The following is a 19,325-nucleotide window of genomic DNA, read 5'->3' on the forward strand; positions in this document are numbered from 1 at the left end:
CAGTATGCATACGTTCATGCAAATGTTTTTTTTAATTGTCAAACCTGTCCATTTCTACCTCTGACTAGGATACATGTGGACTGCTACAGTTTAATTCTGTTGTGAGCATGAGCCTAAAACTATTCCAAAGACAGCAAACAATATGCTAACAGAACAGAAATGCTAATTACGTTATGATATTAAAAGAATAGAGATATCAAATGAAAAGCAAATATATTTATTATGCACTTTCATATACAGTCATTTGCTGAATATTATACAAGGAATAAAATAAAAAGAAATTTACATGTTTAATTCAATTTACATTAGATATTTACAATTGAAAACAGGAGAAAAAAAAAAATAAAAAAACAAATGAAAATGTTTTCATTGACGATGGGGCAAAATACATTTGCATAGCAGAGTAAATGATCTGGGAAGTAATATTGTACAAATGACAAATTAAATACTGCTGAGAGTAGAACAAAACCAGTCAAAAATGTTGTAACTTTGATGTAATGAAAAGCAATGTTTACATGTTCACTGATTCAAAGAGATGACACTTTATTCGCTTCATCCTTCAGAGACAGCTTTAATGGCATATTGAGAAAGAATACAGTTAGTGGTTTTACAACTCATTTACCAGTCTGTATGTGTGCTTATACCCCTCTAAGTGTGTGTCTATGTATACATTATATACATATTAATACATACACACACTTCTATAAGGCTTCATTAAAGGAGGGGATGTGCATCTCATTGTTCCTTCACAGTCCCTCTTCTCTCTGCACACATTGCCATGCAACATTTTACCATTTCACAATTGGTCATTTCAAAAGGAAGAAATAAATACGATAATTGCAGGGCTACTTCTTGTTGTAGTTCTAATCCAACCAACTGACCCTCCCCAAGCACTGAATGAAATTCTATCATAGAGCCAGACTGCAGTTGTGCTCTTATTTTGTATTACTTATTCACCCAACAACACATTTCTGGTTTCTTGAAGACTATTTATTTATTATTTAGAAAGGGCTTGTAGGTTTTGCTAGATTTCTACTTGTCCCAAATGCCTTGTATCTATATGGGAAGTAGATATCCATCATTCCTCCCGCCTCTTTCAGAGGCCAAGAAAAGACCAGGCATTTTGGAAAACAGTGCAGTAAAGTAGTAGTCCTGGGCTCCCTGACACCTGAAAAATGGATACTCATGCAGAAATGGATGACCAACGCTCTTCCATCATTGCAAAAGTATCCATTTCCTCCCAGAGGGCATGCACAGAAACCATACTAACCTTTCTCTCACCGTTTCAGTCTAGGGCTTTTGTAGAGATATGTCCATCCACACACATTTGTATGATTAGCCATAGTTGTTTTGCAAAAGCGACTGTTTTATCAAATCCAACAAATGTTGATAACTCCCTGCTTAAGTCATGTATGCTTAAAATGTGTAACAACCTCTAAGCAGCAAATGGTTTGTGACATGTGTATTTTGAGTAAAAAAAAACAAAAAAAAAAACCTATTTTCCTCATACGAAACACAGAATAAACATACTTTCAGGACTTGAGGAACAGTTTGCATTCTTAAGGCAATTTTTTTTTTAAAGAGAACCTGTTATAATTGGGATTATAGAAAACATCTGAATTTAAAAAAAAAGACTATTTACAAAGCTTTAAAATGTTGCCCGACCACTGCGTTAAGTAATGCAGCAGATAGTTTGTAATAAATAGCAGTGTATATACTTTTTTTGCCTTTTTCTAGCATTTATAATGCTATTTACTACAGTCTGCAGTATTACTAAAGGCAGTGCAGGAAACATTTAAAAAAACTTAGTAGAGAGCCTTTTTTTTTCTTTTTTTATGTCTAAATTTATTATATCTGTGCAGGTTTAATTAGTTAATGTTTATATCTGCTCCTTTTTTACCTATAGTGACGGTTAAAGTGTAAGTCCAAGGAAACCTAACTAACACTAAACCTGCTCTCTGCCACATTCTAAACCTAATCTATCTAATCCTGTACAGCAAAAAAATCGCTGTACTTACCTATTCTGCAGACAATTCAGTCCAGTTTCCAGCAGTGGAAGTGCAGGAGAGGACCGGCAATTGCTGGGAAATGCCTGGGAAGTGCCATCCCCCATAGACTTACTATGGGGCTTCCGTTGTTGGCCGCCTCTCCTGCACCTGCCTCCACACTGAAGCCACCACTGACAGCTGATGCTGGGACTGGATCGGAGCAGCTGCAGAATAGGTAAGCACACTGATTTTTGCTTTACAGGATTAGATGGGATTAGGTTTAGAATGTGGCAGAGAGCAGGTTTATCGTTAGTTTTGCATGAACTTCCACTTTAAGGAATAAAGTTGGCTATAAACTAAAATATTTTTTTCTTCATTCAGCCTGTGTACTGAATGAAAAAATAAATAAATCAGATTCCTCCATCCATACAATAGAGTGTGTGGATGGATTAATTTAGAGTGCAAGCTATTGTATTCTGACAGGAGGCAGTAACTGTCAGAATATCTGAACAGCGGTTGCAATTTTCCACCCAGCTCCTTTGACTATTGAATGGAAGGATGCTGGGTGGAAGGGTGCTGACAGGACCATCCACAAGTAGAATTTTGGCCGGTTATACTGATGAGCCGGTTGAAATTTGTCCAGCGAAAGGCCAGAAAATGAAGTCCTGCTAGATCACTTCAGGCTGGCCCCTTTTGCAGGTATAGCTATGAAAAATATTAAAAATAAGTGCCTATACTGTTTAAAATCCAGTAATACACTGTCACACCCTGCTCTGCACATGCTCAGTTGCTATCTATTTTGTGCTGAAAATGTAGAGGCCGTTCTGCTGACAGCCTAAATATTTACTGCTGCTCAGGGGGCTCTGGGATTTAGCAATAAGGCAGCCTCCAGCAAGAAGAAACAGGAACAATGCTGGAGGCATTTTAGAGCACACACTAACTTCAGTAGCATAATTAATCTGGAACGTATGTTCCTTGCTAAAGAACATTATTTTTTATCGAGTTGTTATAGGTAAAGTTCCACTTTAAGATGTCCTCTCATATTTGAGAGTAGCTGTCCTGTCAACTGCCTGACTGTATTATCAGTTGTCTATATTCATTTTTAAACTACGTAGCTCTATTTGGCACTGTTCTGCAGTCTCAGTCTAAGGTCAAGTAGATGATACAGCAGAAAACACCAGCTCTCAAGCCAGCGAGCATAAATAAAGGGAAAACAAAAAGGTTTCATACATATACCTCCGCAATTATAATTAATACTACTAATACATACTATTCAGAATTTTTCAGAAGCCCAATTATGGCTGGTTTTCTTTAAGAATTTATTTGAATATATCCAAGTATATGTCCCACAGGGACAAGAAATTTGAAACATTGATAATGGGGTTTATTTACTAAAGGCAAATCCACTTTGCACTACAAGAGCACTTGAAAGTGCAGTCGCTGTAGATCTGAGGGGGACATGCAAGGAAAATAAAAAACAGCATTTTAGCTTGCACATGATTGGATAATAAAATCAGCAGAGCTTCCCCTCATTTCAGATCTTCCCCTCAGATCTACAGCGACTGCACTTCCAAGTGTACTTGTAGTGCAAAGTGGATTTGCCTTTAGTAAATCAACCCCAATGTGTTGTAGCTCTTCAGCAAAGGCTTTATTACTATTACTACTATATGCTACACGTGTAAAATAAATATGCCATTACAGTTACAGGAAAAAAGGGAACCTTTGTCATTTGTACACGTCCACATGTCTGACACAAACAAGTTAACTACATATTTTCTCTAACTGGACGAAAACATAACAGATTACAAAGTTCATTTAAATAAAGTTTTGACAATGTTAACACCAGAAAAATACTTAACACTGAGATCATCAGTGGCAGATAAATATGCACTTTTGAAAGATTTTTGTGTTTTGCAAAGTTGAGCATAATACATTCAACTCCACAGCAAAAAAGGTGGAAAAGGAATTTGTTGGACTCTTGACTGTGCAAGGCATGTCTGGGCATGATACAAGAGTTGTTGCATTCGATAAGTAAATACTGCAGAGGACTAGGCTGTGCGTATGTCTTTTTCCTCATACATTTCTGGCCTTCAAAGTGTTAAGATACTTTGTAGGTTTGCAAGTCTACAGAGTTGTATTATTTCAGATGCTGTCAAGACCTGACTTCTTAAAACACACAAAAATGAATACATTTCTGCTGCTTGTCTCATTTCTGAACAGCAGATTTGAGAAGAGTCATACAGTTCACGGCAGGACATGCATACTTATGCTCCTGTTTCATATAAAAAGCTGCAAATAGCACTATTTTTTTTGGGGGGGGGGGGGAGGGGAATTTTAGGTGCAGTCACAAAGTGCATTTTGTGCACAATTTTCAAGAACACAATTGAAATTTTTTTTTTCCTTTTGTAAATTTGCCTAGAATTAGGCATATTTAATATCCAGTCAACCCAAAATTGGCATTTCAGTTTTTGGTAACTGCTGGAGAGTTAACTTGTCTTATACATGTGCGAGTCTCTGGTAAGATCATTGCAGTTGATGCACATCTTGCATAAACAAACATGACACAATCTCAGTCAGATTTCTGGATGAAAAATAAAAAATAAAAACAAAATTACCTAGGGTGAGCTAAATAAACACAAAAAAAAAATTAACACATTGATTGGAAACTGACAGGAACTATAGCTAGGAATCTTGCTGCTTAAGTCCCCTAGATGCTTAAGATGCCAAAAATCTGACCTGACCCAGCACATACCACCAATAACTGAAATATCACATTTGAATGGACTGTCCTTTTAAAACAATAACCAGTTGATTTTAATGGTCAGCAAAGAAAAAAGAAAAGAAAAGATTTGCAGTTTTAGGTGTCTTCTAGTATGTTACAGTCTTGTGCTTTTTCAACCTGTGAAATGTGAAGAAAAATATTATTACATAAAGTCGAAACAATAATACACATTTTTAAAGATAAACATCATGCAAACAGCTAAATACAAAGACATAATCTATATATGTGAGCCATTTTAGCCACTACAACAGGGCACGACAAATCTCATGCTCCAGGTCGCCATGCTGACTAGAAACTGCATCCTGGCGCCTGGGCTTTTGTCAGCCTATTCACTGTTGGCAACAGTAGTGAGCATAGGGTTGCCACCTGTACGAGACTGACCCGAACAGTCCGGGTTTTGACACCGACACTTTGCCAGAGTCATCCCTCCTCACCAAAAAGGAATTTGATTATCCGACTGTGGTTGAATTTAATATATACACACACACATATTAATTTATATATATATATATATATATATATATATATATATATATATATATATATATATATATATATATATATATATATATATATATATATATATATAAAATCCCCAAAGTACACAAGAGCATAATGAATCCCCCTGGACGCCTAATTTCCTCTATTGGCAGATCTTTGGAGCGAATCGGGAAATACTTGGATGCCCCGATTAAGGGAATTATGATGGAATTGGCCTCCTATGTTCGTGACACATGTGATGTCCTGACTATGATAGCTGGGGTGGAGGTACCAGAGGGTGCCATACTTGTCAGTATTGACGTGGAGTCCCTCTATACCTCCATCCCCCATCACTGTGGGCTAGCTGTGGTGGCCTATTTTTTGGAAACTAAATACCCCTCCATAGCATCACAGAATGAGTTGTTGGAATTTGCCCTCAATCATAACGGTTTTCAGTTTTTGGGGGCAAATTATCAGCAAATAACGGGTACATCGATGGGGGCACCCGCATATGCTTGTATCCATCTTGGGTGGTGGGAGGAGGCCCTTGTTTACCAGTCACCGATGTACCTTGGCCACGTAAGTCTGTGGCTAAGGTACATCGACGATATCATGATGGTCTGGAATAGTGGGATCCAGGAGCTGCATGATTTTATATCTGAGCTCAATATTAATGATAAAAACATCAAACTTACATATACATGGGATCTTAAAACCTTATCTTTCCTTGACCCCCTGATCACCACCAATGGTGGTGGCTTGGAGACTAGAACATTTAGAACAGCCACTGCGGCAAATACACTACTTCAGGCCTCCAGCCATCATCCGCCATCACTCATTAGGGGGCTCCCAACTGAACAGTTCTTCCATATTCTGAGGAACTGCTCCAGTGAGACTGCCTATCAGTCTAAGTCACGTTAACTTTATCAGAGATTTAGACAGAGGAGCTACTCCCACAAAACTATCAGAAACATGCGCAGGAGGGCCTCCTCAACCAAAAATGAGGTGACTTTCTTGTTCCCAAACAGACAAATGATTTGCAGTCCAAATCTATCATAACTCAATCCTCCCCAGTGAGAATCATCACCCGCTATGGGGCCCAATGGGAGGAGGTTAGATCAATTTTGGACAAGCATTGGTCAATCTTGACAAGATCTCCTGACCTTACCAGTATCGTGGGCCCACGACCATTGCTAGTCTCTAGAAGAGCCAAGAACCTCAAATATAACCTTGTACATTCAGAATTTACTCGCAGTCCATCCAACAGCTGGCAGACGAACATTCCTCATTCTAAGGGCATGTTTCCATGCGGCCATTGCCACATTTGTCGACATGTTGAATGCACAGATAAGTTCACCAATGTGGATGATAATAAAGTCTATCAGATCCAACAATTTATTAACTGTAGTACTGAAAAGGTCTTGTATATTCTACAATGTCCATGCAAAAAGATATATTTTGGTAAGACGAAACGACAGTTACGCATATGCATCGGTGAACACCTGTGTAGTATCAGGAATATTCAAAAAAGCAAGGATAAGGATAACCTAAAATGGGGCCCCATTGCACAACATTTTGAAAAGTTCTAGAATTCCTCTGTTGATGGATTAAAGATAAAGGGCTTTTTTGCTCTTTGCCAAATCGCAGAGGAAATTATGATACAGTCCTTCTGCGGAAGGAAAAGGAATGGATCTTCTGTTTACGGACTATGATCCCAAAAAGGTTAAATACCAAACTAGAATGAAGGCAAATAGGACAAGCTCTGCACTAAAAGATTTGCATTTATGTTCCTTTATTTCTGATATTTACACAGATCTGCCACAAAGCACAGCCCTTTCTGGCAGGAGCAAAAGGCCTGCTTTTTCCTGTTGCAGTTCAGTAACACTTACAAACCTTGTGAATGGGCAGTTAAATGAGAAGCAGCACACTGGTAAGCTAATCTCTGTCATTCTCCCCTCCTCCTAATAGCTTGCTCATACTGCAGCACAACTGATTAAAGCTGGACATGCATTACTTCACCCTGCTACAAAAAAAAAAAAAAAAAAAATACGGATTTCTCCATCCACACATTCAAGGTGGATGGAGAAATCCTCCCCACCCTGTCTATGATAGCAGGACTACCCCGCTGTCAGAATACATTGATCAGCGTTGCAGCCTGCCCTGAACAAATGCTGGTTTTCCAGCAGAATCATTTAACAGAAGCCGGTCTAATGATGAGCTGCCGTTCAACAGAGGGCTACACACACGGATCGAAAATTTGCTGATCCAGCTGAATTTCAATCCAAATCTGGCCAGCTTGACTCTTGCTGTCTCACTCTCTCCCAGTCTGAACCTTGCTGTACAGTGCTACTGCAAAATACTGATACCAGGACAAATTCAAGCCCTTGCATATACATTTAGGCTGGGTTCACACATATGCGATGAGGGAACCAGCGAGATTCCAGAGCAGGTTCTGGCATCGCATGTCTCTCGCAGGCAGTTATGCGCTATGCGAATGTCAATACAAAAGTTAATGACACCCCCAGATCGGTTCGCAGATCGCAGTGCAAACTGTGAAATGGTGCAGGAATCTGATCGCTCATGCGATCCAATTCCAGTGCGAACCAAAAAAAAAAAAAAAAAGGGCCCTGCACCATTTTGGTATGAATGCAATGCAAATTCAGCCATACAATCTGTATAGCTAGATAGCTGAATTCGCATCGCACAGACATCGCATGTGATCTGCACAGCAATGTGGTGCAAATCACAAGCGATGTCCAACATCGCAATAGTGTGAACCCAGCCTTAAATATGTATTCAGAAATACATAGAAGCGTTTGTGTGCTCACCATAAAATCGATTTCTCTGAGTTCGACAGACACAGCGCTTCGTTAATCTTGACCATTGGGTTATATCGCCTCTGCAGGAGTAGGACTGGGCAGAACAAAAAAAAACACCTGGCTACACCCATGGGCTGTCCCCTGTCAGTATATAACCCCCTACCTGATCTAGGTATTCAGTTTAGTAGCAAGAATTAATAGAAGTATCAAACTCCATAGAGGGGTGGGTGCTGTGTCCATCGAACTCAGAAAAATGGATTGTACGGCGAGTACAAAAACCCCATTTTTTTTTTGTTCGACAGACACAGCGCCTCCTTAATCTTAACCATTGGGATGTCCAAAAGCAGTGGCAAAGAAAAATGAGGGGTGGGAAAAATAACCCAAGGCTAACAACAAGAGCCCTAACCAGGACACAGGAGCCCCAACTGAAATAACATTTTTTAAAGAAAAAACAGCCTTCAAGAGGGAACTCCACTCTTAAACAGCAGCCTGCAAAACCTTGCGGCCAAAAGAAACATCCGCAGATGCCAAAATATCTACTTTATAGAATTTAGTGAAGGTATGCATTGACAACCAGGTGGCCGCCTTGCAAACCTGTGATATTGACGCTTGATGAAGGAAGGCCCAAGAAGTACTAAGCGCCCAAGTAGAATGTGCCGTGACAGGGAAAGGAGGAACTCGACCCTTAATAGAATAGGCCTGAGTCACAGTCTGATCCATCTGGAGATGGTGGCCGAGGAAGTGGCCAGCCCTTTCCTTGGTCCCTGGTTAACCAAAAAAAAAAAAAAAAGGGAGTCTGACCTCCGGAAGGACTCAGTGGCTGCCAGATAAACCGGAATCATACGAACCACATCCAAGGTGAGCAAAGCAAATTCCCTGGAATGAGCCGGCCTGGGACACAAGGACGGCAACACAATGTCCTCATTCAAATGGAAGTCAGAGACAACCTTGGGCAGAAATGATGGACAAGAACGAAGAACCACTTTATCCCTATGAAGAACTACTAAATAGGGACTACGACAGGATAATGCCACCAACTCCCAAACCCTGCGGACAGAGGTAATAGCCACCAAGAATGCACCTTCTGGTACAATGTAGGTAAAGGAATCTCCCCAATATTCTCGAATGGAGGTTTCTGGAGAACCAATAGTACCAAGTTTAAATCCCATGGCGGCAAAAGAGACCGTAAAGGCGGAGCCATGTGCCGGACTTCTTGAATGAAGGTACGAACTAAAAGAGTGAGTGGCTAGGGGTCACTGAAAGAAGACTGCTAAGGCAGATACCTGGCCCTTGATGGTACTCAAGGCCAACTTCTGCTTAACCCAGTCGAAGAAAGGCTAAGATCCAAGCCACAGAAAAGGATTGAGGATGAACACAAATCAACTTACACCAAGAAATGTATGCTTTCCACGTACAATGGTATTTCTTACTGGAGGTCGACTTCCTCGCCTTCACCATAGTTGGGATCACAAATCCTGACAGACCTCTATCTCTCCGTACCTGGATTTCAATGGCTAGGCCATAAAAACCAGTAACTGTAAAGCAGGATGGAAGCTCAGCCCTTGGTACAACTGGTCCTCTCTGAGAGGCAGCTCCCAAGGGATGTTTACGGCCACCAGAATGACCAGAAGACTTTCGCCCTTGGTCCTTTGCAGGCACCGCAGAAGAGGAAGGTGTTGGTCCTGCAGCGTCACTAGGACAACTGAGGCGTCTACCAGAGGAACTCTCAAGATTGCCACGAGCCTCAGTTACTTCCTGCTGAACCGAACCTGCTGAAGGGGCAGACGTTTGAGAAGAAAAACTACTAACCTGGTCAACATTCACTCCAGTCAGACCCAGGTAACCTAATTTCCTGGATGGGGCTAGGGGGGACCTTGGGTAGTTCGGACGTCACCCGAACCTTTACAGGTATCATACCTGCACAAGGGGACACAGGCCCCCCCCCCCCCCCCCCCCCCGAAGTGGATGAACTCTGTCCCCCCAAAAGGTTCAATTTGTGGACCCCTTGACGCTCACGAAGGAGGTCCATGAATCTGGAAACCAGCGAAGATGTCCCCCCACTCCAGCAATGGGTGAGGGCAGACCTTCATGCTGAAGGAGTCTTGTCAGTGGCTCCGGAGAAGTCTGCTCTAGGCTTACCAGACAAGATTACTAAGAAATTCCCAGGGAAGACTTGAGAGATCCGTTTCCTTTATCTGTAATTTCTTCACGCTACTTCCACCTGGAATACCAATGACTCAAGGACAGCCGTCAGCGCAACCATGGGAAGCTGGGGTTCCGAGGGATTGCCACCTCTATGAGGGGATCAGTGGGTGAGATGTGACCCTGAGGCTCCAAAGGGAAGAAGACTCTGTAGTACAAAGAAACTCTGGCACCACCAAGGGACCCCCCCCCCAATGCCCAAAGATACGTACAAGCACCCCTAAAGACTCACCCTAGCAGTGGAGGAGCGCCGCAATTCGGACCCAGCAACACCCAGCAAAATGTCGGCGTCCATTTCATATATCCCCGGACAGGAAGAGAAGCATTGGGGAGGAAGGAGGAGGAGCTCTGTCATTTCCACGAGGTTCCGACTGTCTCCAGCGTCTCACTAGACTAACTAAAAATGGCCGCCGTGACATCATTGGCTACACAAACATGGTCGCTGTCCAGAGACCAGCCAGACCAAGGGAAAATAGCCTCCGTGATGTCGTTGGACCGCCCAAACAAGGCTGCTGGCCGTTTGACATGCTGAAGCATGCTGCCAGGATCCTCACTGTGCCTTCAACATCCTTGCACCCTCTGCAAGGGGACCCCATTCCAAAAAGGTACTTTACTCCACCAAGCCGGGTGAACACTTAAGGGGACTCCACTGTGCACTCTGCACCGCTGCGCTATCAGCACTGGGACCCCCAAACTGCATACTACCTCACACTGCACACCCAGCAGGGCATGCACCTAGGGGTCTCTGCTGCACCCTCTGCACTGGAACCCCCCATATCGCCAGGGCAGGACACACACCACCCAGAAGGGGAATGGCGGGGGAGACCCCCAGGGGTCACTGCTGCCTGCCCTGGGACTCCCACCAATCTGTGGGGGGAGGTGGAAGCCCAGCTTAACCAAGGGACTTAAGGATGGGAGGAGGGATCCTGCAGGCGGGTCCGACCATCCCTGGAGGGTACCCGCGTCCACCCCAAACCGCACAAAGAAGGAGAGGGGGACTGTACTTACCGATCCATGGTGCGGGTAACCCTCCAGACAGAACGCCTCACCCCTGAAGTGGGGGGCTGTCGGCCAAGGGACCACTGCAACTCGGACCAGAGCCCGTTCGTTTGCGACCCTGCAAGACGTTTAACTCGCAGGCCGGCCTCCATCCGTTGAGGCTATGTTGCAGCCGGGTGGCTGCATGGGGAGACCACTGGATCTAGATTATCCAGCCTGTAGCCCAGCCCTACAGTTGAATGTAGATCTTCCAGGAGAAAATGCATGGAGGAAAGACAAAAAAGCTAAATCTGCTAGGACCAAAAGATCCCAGCAAGGAGCTAGGTTCTTACTCCTGACTAGACAGAAATAAACTGAATACCTACAGCGGGGAGGGGGTTATATACTGACTGAGGACAGCCCATGGGCTTAGCCAGGTGTTTTCTTGTTCTGCCTAGTCCTACTCCTGCAGAGGCGATATAACCCAATGGTCAAGATTAAGGAGGCGCTGTGTCAGTCAATGAACGAAAAGAGAAAACTGAATTTCAGGAAAAAAACCCACATATAGAGGTGAAACACATATCAAGGAACATTTTTTCCTGCCAAAGAATTTTATTTTGTTCCATTTACCAGTTTACAACTGACAGCAAAGTCAGATTAGTGACATCACTTATCTTTGTAGTCAAAAAAGAAGTATGGCTTTAAAAAAAAAAAAAAAATTGATACTCACCTAGATGGCTGAAGCACCGATCCCAGCGGCACCCCGCCACTTCCAAGACCAAGAACTGAGCGATCAAAGACCCGTGACTGTCAGTCACTGGCCCTGTTCTGCCCCTCCAGCACTCACTGGAGCGCCAGGGTATGGAGGGGTCGGGAGCGGCTGGCTCAGTCTCCAATTGGCTCACTGAGAGGCTGAGCCAGCTGCCAGTCCAGGCACCTTGGTGGATCCCGACTGTAAAGTTGGGATCTTTCCTGAGCCTAAGTGACGCCAGCCAGCAGCAGGTTTTAGCGCACTGTCTGCTGAAAACTGGTCACAGGAGTGCAGAACAAACTGCACTCCTTTGATCCACAGAAGCATAGCCAAAATAATTTTGGCAATACTTCTCCTTTAAGCAATACAGCTTGGTCACCCACCTGCCTCCAGCCTGTAAATGAACAACCAAGGAGCAGTAGCAGACTGATGAGCTCACTCTCTGCGAACTAGATTTTGATTTACGTGTAAATTCCGTATCTTAGAGTACAGTACATGACACAGAAGTTTATTATACCATGGTTTTAATGCTACTACCTTCAGGTGATTGCACACTGGAAAAAGCTTTGCTGTGACCTGCCTCCAATGTGCCCATTCAACCCCGCATATGCTGTGAGGCTCCTGTTTTTTAGCAAGCAGTAAAAAGATCACAGAGGATAAGGGGAGGGACCTGTGCTCTGTACTATACTGAAAGTTATGAAAGTTACAACCACATCAAAATTTCTATTACCTTGAAGCTTGATGCTGGTTCAGGAAATTTCAAATACTCACCTGCTGAGTGGATCCGGCTCAGTCCTGCACGCCATCTTCTTATATGACATCATCACCACGAGGCCCTTTGGTTCTTCCGGGTTTAGCTGCCGGGCCTTGTGATGATGTACCGCTAGCCCCGCCCCTTCTCAATGGAGCACCATGACGTGCACACAGATGGCGGTAGAAGCATCGTGTAGCAGGGATAAGCTGGGGCTCAAACAGCCACATGTCAAACATTTTGAAAACGTGAACATAAAAACAAGCGATGACCCTAGGAGCAATGCTAAATGCTGTAAAGAATCCAAGAATAAGGGGACCCACTCCCTGAGGGCAGATGACCTAGAAAGGGGAACATTTTTTTTTTTAAAAAAAGGCAAAAACCCACATAGTCGGGTGGAAGAAGAGGGAAGGGATCCCCCAGAGAGACCACCCTTTGAGAAATGGAACAGATGTCTGCTGGCAAGGGTATATATGACAGTCCTGACTCACTTGCAAAGGTGAATTGTAAGCATTTGACATGCCCTCAAGGTAGGACATAAGGAGAAAGAAGGATAAAATGATTTAGTGTGATATCTACTACATATCCATGTAATAATCCAAGAAGATATGTGTAGCCATGAACCAGCATGCAAAGTTAGGGGGAGGGGTTTGTAGTGCCTGAGTGTCATAGGATTGGACCTGTATAGCACCCTGTGGCTAACTCATTCAAAGTGCATGTAAGGGACGCCCCTTTGGATTATAAACTTTATAATCCAAAGGGGCGTCCCTTACATGCACTTTGTTGCAGATCAATTCTTTCAATATTATTTAGGATGATGGCAGTTTCATTGCACACCAAAACGGTCTCTCTCAATTTAACCAACCCCTTAAAATTGTATTATTACACAAAGATACCCGAGTAAATACAAAATGCAGTTTTTAAATGATGGTTTAATTTATTAAGGCAAAAAAACTGTCCAAACCTGCCTGGCTTTATGTGAAAAAGTAACTGCCCCCTAAACCGAATAACTGGTTGTGCCACCCTTGGCGGCAACAACTGCAATCAAGCGTTTGCAATAACTGGCAATGAGTCTTCACATTGCTGTGGAGCAATTCTGGCTCACTTTTTGCAGAATTGTTTTAATTCAGCCACATTGGAGGGTTTTCCAGCATGAATAGTCTGTGTAAGGTCATGATACAGCACCTCAATTGGATTTAAGTCCGGGCTTTGACTAGACTCCAAAACCTAAATTTTGCTTTGTTTGAACCGTTGGGAGGTGTACTTGCTGTTGTGTTTTAGATCATTGTCCTGCTGCATAACCCAAGTGCACTTGAGCTTGAGGTCACAAACTGATGGCCGGCTATTCTCCTTTAGGATTTTCTGGTAGAGCTAAGAATTCATGGTTCCCTCAATTATGGTAAGTCGTCCAGGTCCTGAAGCAGCAAAGCAGCCCCAGACCATCACGCTACCCCCACCATGTCCGACTGTTGGTATGATGATCTTGTTATGAAATGCTGTATTAGTTTTATGCCAGATGTAACAGGACACACACCTTCCAAAAAGTAAAGATCTCATCAGTCCACAGAATATTTGCCTAAAAGTCTTGGGGATAATCAAGATTTTATTTGGTAAATGTGAGATGAGACTGTTCTTTTTGAGCAGCAGTGGCTTTGGCCTTGGAACTCTCCCATAGATGCCATTTTTGCCCAGTCTCTTTCTTATTGTTGAATCATGAACACTGATCTTACCTGAGGCAAGTGAGGCCTGCAGTTCTTTAGATGTTGCTCTGGGTTCTTTTATGACCTCCTGGATTAGTTGTGGTCATGCCCTTGGAGTAATTTTTGTAGGCCGGCCACTCCTGGGAAGGTTCACCATTGTTCGAGTTATCTCCATTTGTGGGCAATGGCTCTCCCAGTGGTTCACTGGAGTTTCAAAGCCTTAGAAATGGCTTTGAAACCCTTCCCAGACCGATACACGTACAGTACATTACTTTGTTTCTAACCTGTTCTTGAATGTTTTTTTTAGATTGTGGCATGATGTGTGGCTTTTTGTGATGTTAGCGTGCTTCACTTTGTAAGACAGCTTCTATTTATGCGATTTCTTGATTCAACAGGTCTGGCAGTTATCAGGCATGGGTGTGACAAGTGAAATTTAACTCAGCTTTCCAAGAAATTGTGGTTAATCACAGTTCATTCATGATTCAGCGGGGGGGGGCAATTACTTTTTCACATAGAGCCAGGCAGGTTTAAACAGCTCTTTTCCTTAATAAATGAAATAATTTAAAAAACGGCACCTTGGATTTACTTTTATTATTTTTGTGTAATACTAAAATTTGTTTTTCATGATCTGATTCATTTAAAAAGTGTAAGAAATATGCATAAAAAAGACAGGACTTTTTAATACTTTTTCACAGCAATATATATATTATATCTTTTCATGTGACATTAAAGAAATGACACTTTGCTACAATGTAAAATAGTGAGTGTACAACTTGTATAACAGTGTAAATTTGCTGTCTCCTCAAAATAACTCACCACACAGCCATTAATGTCTAAACCGCTGGCAACAAGAGTGAGTAAACCCCTAAGTGAAAATGTCCAAATTGGGCCCAAAGTGTCAAAATTTTGTGTGGACACCATTATTTTCAGCACTGCCTTAACCCTCTTGGGCATGAGGTTCACCAGAGCTTCACAGGTTGCCACTGGAGTCCTCTTCCACTCCTCCATGACGACATCACAGAGACTTTGTGCTCCTTCACCTTCCATTTGAGGATGCCCCACAGATGCTCAAAAGGGTTTAGGTCTAGAGACATACTTGGCCAGTCCATCACCTTTAGGCCCCTTTCACACGGACAGATAGAATGGTACTTTTAGCTGAGGATTTTCTAATTTTCTACCACAGCTAAAAGCACACAATGCTTTCCTATGGCCCCATTCACACACTGCGTTTAGCTGCGAATTAGATACATGCGGTTCCGTGCGGAAAGAAAAAATAGAATTGACTGTGTCCAGGAGCGATTTAGCGCAGCTATCCGCACATAACCGCGGGTAATCGTAGTGCACTGTGGCAGCTGCGGATAACAGCGCCAAGCTGCTCATCGGGAAAGGAAAAATAATTTTTCCTTTTCCAATGAGCGACAAGAACGGGGATCCGACTCGGATCCCCGCCAATGCCCGGCACTGTTTGGTATGAATCTTGAGGGGGAACTCCACGCCAAATTTTAAATACAAAACCAGCATGGGTTCCCCCTTCAAGAGCATACCAGGCCCTTCGGTCTGGTATGGATGTTAAGGGGAACCCCCTACGCTGAAAAAAACTGCGTGGGGTCCCCCCCAAATCCATACCAGACCCTTATCCGAGCGCGCAGCCGGTTCGGTCAGGGAAGGGGGTGGGGACGAGCGAGCACCCCCCCTCCTGAGCTGTACCAGGCCGCATGCCCTCAACAAGGGGGGGGTGGGTGCTTTGGGGGAGGGGAGGCCCTGGGCCATGTTGATGAGGACAAGGGCCTCTTCCCGACAACCCTGGCCATTGGTTGTCGGGGTCTGCGGGCAGGGGGCTTATCGGAATCCGGGAGCCCCCTTTAATAAGGGAGCCCCCAGATCCCAGCCCCCCACCCTATGTGAGTCAATATGGGGTACATGGTACCCCTACCCATTCACCTAAGGAAAAAGTGTCAATAAAAAAAAAAACACTACACAGGTTTTTAAAGTAATTTATTAGACAGCTCCGGGGGTCTTCTTCCGGCTTTGGGGGTCCTCTTCCGGCTTCGGGGGTCTCTCTGCGCTCTCCAGGTCTTCCACTATCTTTTGCTCTTTTGCTAGCGGAGGAGCCCGGACTGCTGCCTTCTGCCTTCTTCCGATGTTGACAGGACGCTCTCTCTGGCTGGAATGCTCTCTGAGTGCTCCGCTCTGACTTATTATAGGCGGTGATCACGCCTCCTTATGCCGTCACAGTCCCTGGGCATGCTGGGACTGTGAAATTTTAGGGGGTGTGGTCATCACCAGATGACCACGCCCCCTAAAACGTCACAGTCCCAGCATGCCCAGGGACTGTGACGGCATAAGAGGGCGGGGTCACCGCCTATATAAATCAGAGCGGAGCGCTCAGAGCATTCCAGAGAGCGTCGTGTCAACATCGGAAGAAGAGAAGAGGGAAGGCAGAAGGCAGCAGACCGGGCTCCTCCGCTAGCAAAAGAGCGGCAAAAGAGCAGAAGATAGCGGAGGAGCCCGGCAGAAGACCCGGAGAGCGTGGAGAAGAACCGAAGCCGGAAGAAGACCCCCGAAGCCGGAAGAAGACCCTCGAAGCTGTCTAATAAATTACTTTAAAAACCTGTGTAGTGTTTTTTTTATTGACACTTCTTCTCCCAGGTGAATGGGTATGTACCCCATACTCATACACATAGGGTGGGGGGCCGGGATCTGGGGGACCCCTTATTAAAGGGGGCTACAGGATTCCGATAAGCCCCCCGCCCGCAGACCCCGACAACCAACGGCCAGGGTTGTTGGGAAGAGGCCCTTGTCCTCATCAACATGGGGACAAGGTGCTTTTGGGTGGGGGGCCGCAGGGTGCCCCCCTCCCCCAAAGCACCCCCCATGTTGAGGGCATGCGGCCTGGTACGGTTCAGGAGGGGGGGCGCTCGCTCGTCCCCACCCCCTTTCCTGACCGACCGGGCTGCGTGCTCGGATAAGGGTCTGGTATGGATTTTGGGGGGGACCCCACGCCGTTTTTGGCGTAGGGGGTTCCCCTTAACATCCATACCGGACCGAATGGCCTGTTATGCTCTTGAAGGGGGAACCCATGCCGGTTTTGTATTTAAAATTTGGCGTGGAGTTCCCCCTCAAGATTCATACCAAACAGTGCGAGTCGGTACCCTGTCGGGTTGCCATGGAAATGGCAAACCGCAGCTAAACGCAACTGCAGCTAATCGCACTGTGCAAATGCAGCTGATCACAGTGCCTGGAGTCTTGAATTTCACAGGAAAAAAACATGCTTTTAACTGCGGCAGAATAGTCGTCCGTGTGAAAGGCGCCTTACCCTCAGCTTCTTTAGCAAGGCAATGGTCATTTTGGAGCTGTGTTTGGGGTCATTATCATGTTGGAACACTGCTCTGCGGCCCAGTCTCTGAAGGGAGGGGATCATGCTCTGCTTCAGTATGTCACAGTACATGTTGGCATTCATGGTTCCCTCAATGAACTGTAGCTCCCCAATGCCGGCAGCACTTATGGAGCCCCAGACCATCACATTCCCACCACCATGCTTGACTGTACGCAAGACACACTTGTCTGTACTCCTCACCTGGTTGCCATAACACATGCTTGACACCATCTTAACCAAATAGGTTTATCTTGATCGCATTAAACCACAGGACATGGTTCCAGTAATCCATGTAATTTGCTTGTCTTCAGCAAACTGTTTGCAGGGTTTCTTGAGCATCATCTTTAGAAGAGGCTTCCTTCTGGGACAACAGCCATGCAGACCAATTTGATGCAGTATGCGGCGTATGGTCTTAGCACTGACAGGCTGACCCGCTACCCCTTCAACTCCTGCAGCAATGCTGGCAGCACTCATACATCTACAACCTCTGGATATGACACTGAGCACGTACACTCAACCTCTTTGGTTGACCATGGCGAGGCCTGTTCTGAGTGGAACCTGTCCTGTTAAACCGCTGTATGGTCTTGGTCACTGTGCTGCAGCTCAGTTTCAGGGTCTTGGCAATCTTCTTATAGCCTAGGCCATCTTTATGTAGAGCAACAATTCTTTTTTTTCAGATCCTCAGAGTTCTTTGCCATGATGTGCCCATGTTGAACTACCAGTGACCAGTATGAGCGATAACACCAAAATTGAATACACCTGCTGCTCCACATTCACACCTGAGACCTTGCAACTAGAGCTGCACAATTAATCGTCAAGAATCGTTATCGCGATCTTGACTAAAGTGTTTCACAATTCTTTCTATGCAAAGAATTCTCTCTGCTCTTCTGAAGCCACAGCCCTCAAAAGAAAGGAAGAGAAAAACCGGGCAGTCTGCCAAGAAACAAAACATTCTTTATCAGTTGAACTTAAGTATAAACATTGTAACAATTTGTCAATGGAATAGACTTTGTGTGTAAGTGAAAAAAGTTTAACCACTTTCAAGTTTAAATCATTTTTTTTTTTTGCTAGAAAATTACTTAGAACCCCCAAACATATTTTTTTTTGGTAGACACCCTAGAGAATAGAATGGTGGTTGTTGCAATATTTTATGTCACACTGTATTTGCGCAGCGGTCTTTCAAATGCAATTTTTTGGAAAAAATTACTTTAATGAATTAAAAAAAAAAATCTAACCAGTAAAGTTAGCCCATTTTTTTTTATAATGTGAAAGATTTTACGTTGTGTGAATCGTGATCTTTTTATTCTAAGAAAAAAAATCGTGATTCTCATTTTGGCCAGAATCGTGCAGCTCTACTTGCAACACTAACGAATCACATGACACCGGGGAGAGAAAATGGCTAATTGGGCCCAATTTCGCCTTTTTTTGTTTAGGGGTGTATTCACTTTTGTTGCCAGCGGTTTAGGCATTAATGGCTGTGTGTTGAGTTATTTTAAGG

The 19,325-nt window shown here is 44.1% G+C and overlaps 1 protein-coding gene across 1 annotated transcript in view; it reads right to left on the reverse strand.

The window, feature by feature from the left end:
• Positions 1-201: 201 nt before the first annotated feature.
• ANKRD50 (ankyrin repeat domain containing 50) overlaps positions 202-19,325 on the reverse strand; it is a 98,676-nt gene continuing 79,552 nt past the window's right edge. The window contains exon 5 of the mRNA XM_073603661.1: positions 202-4,887. The gene's annotated coding sequence lies outside the window, so the exon portion shown is untranslated. The remainder of the gene's footprint in view (positions 4,888-19,325) is intronic.

Source organism: Aquarana catesbeiana, linkage group LG01, assembly GCF_042186555.1.
Source record: "Aquarana catesbeiana isolate 2022-GZ linkage group LG01, ASM4218655v1, whole genome shotgun sequence".
In the NCBI taxonomy this organism is placed as follows: domain Eukaryota; kingdom Metazoa; phylum Chordata; class Amphibia; order Anura; family Ranidae; genus Aquarana; species Aquarana catesbeiana.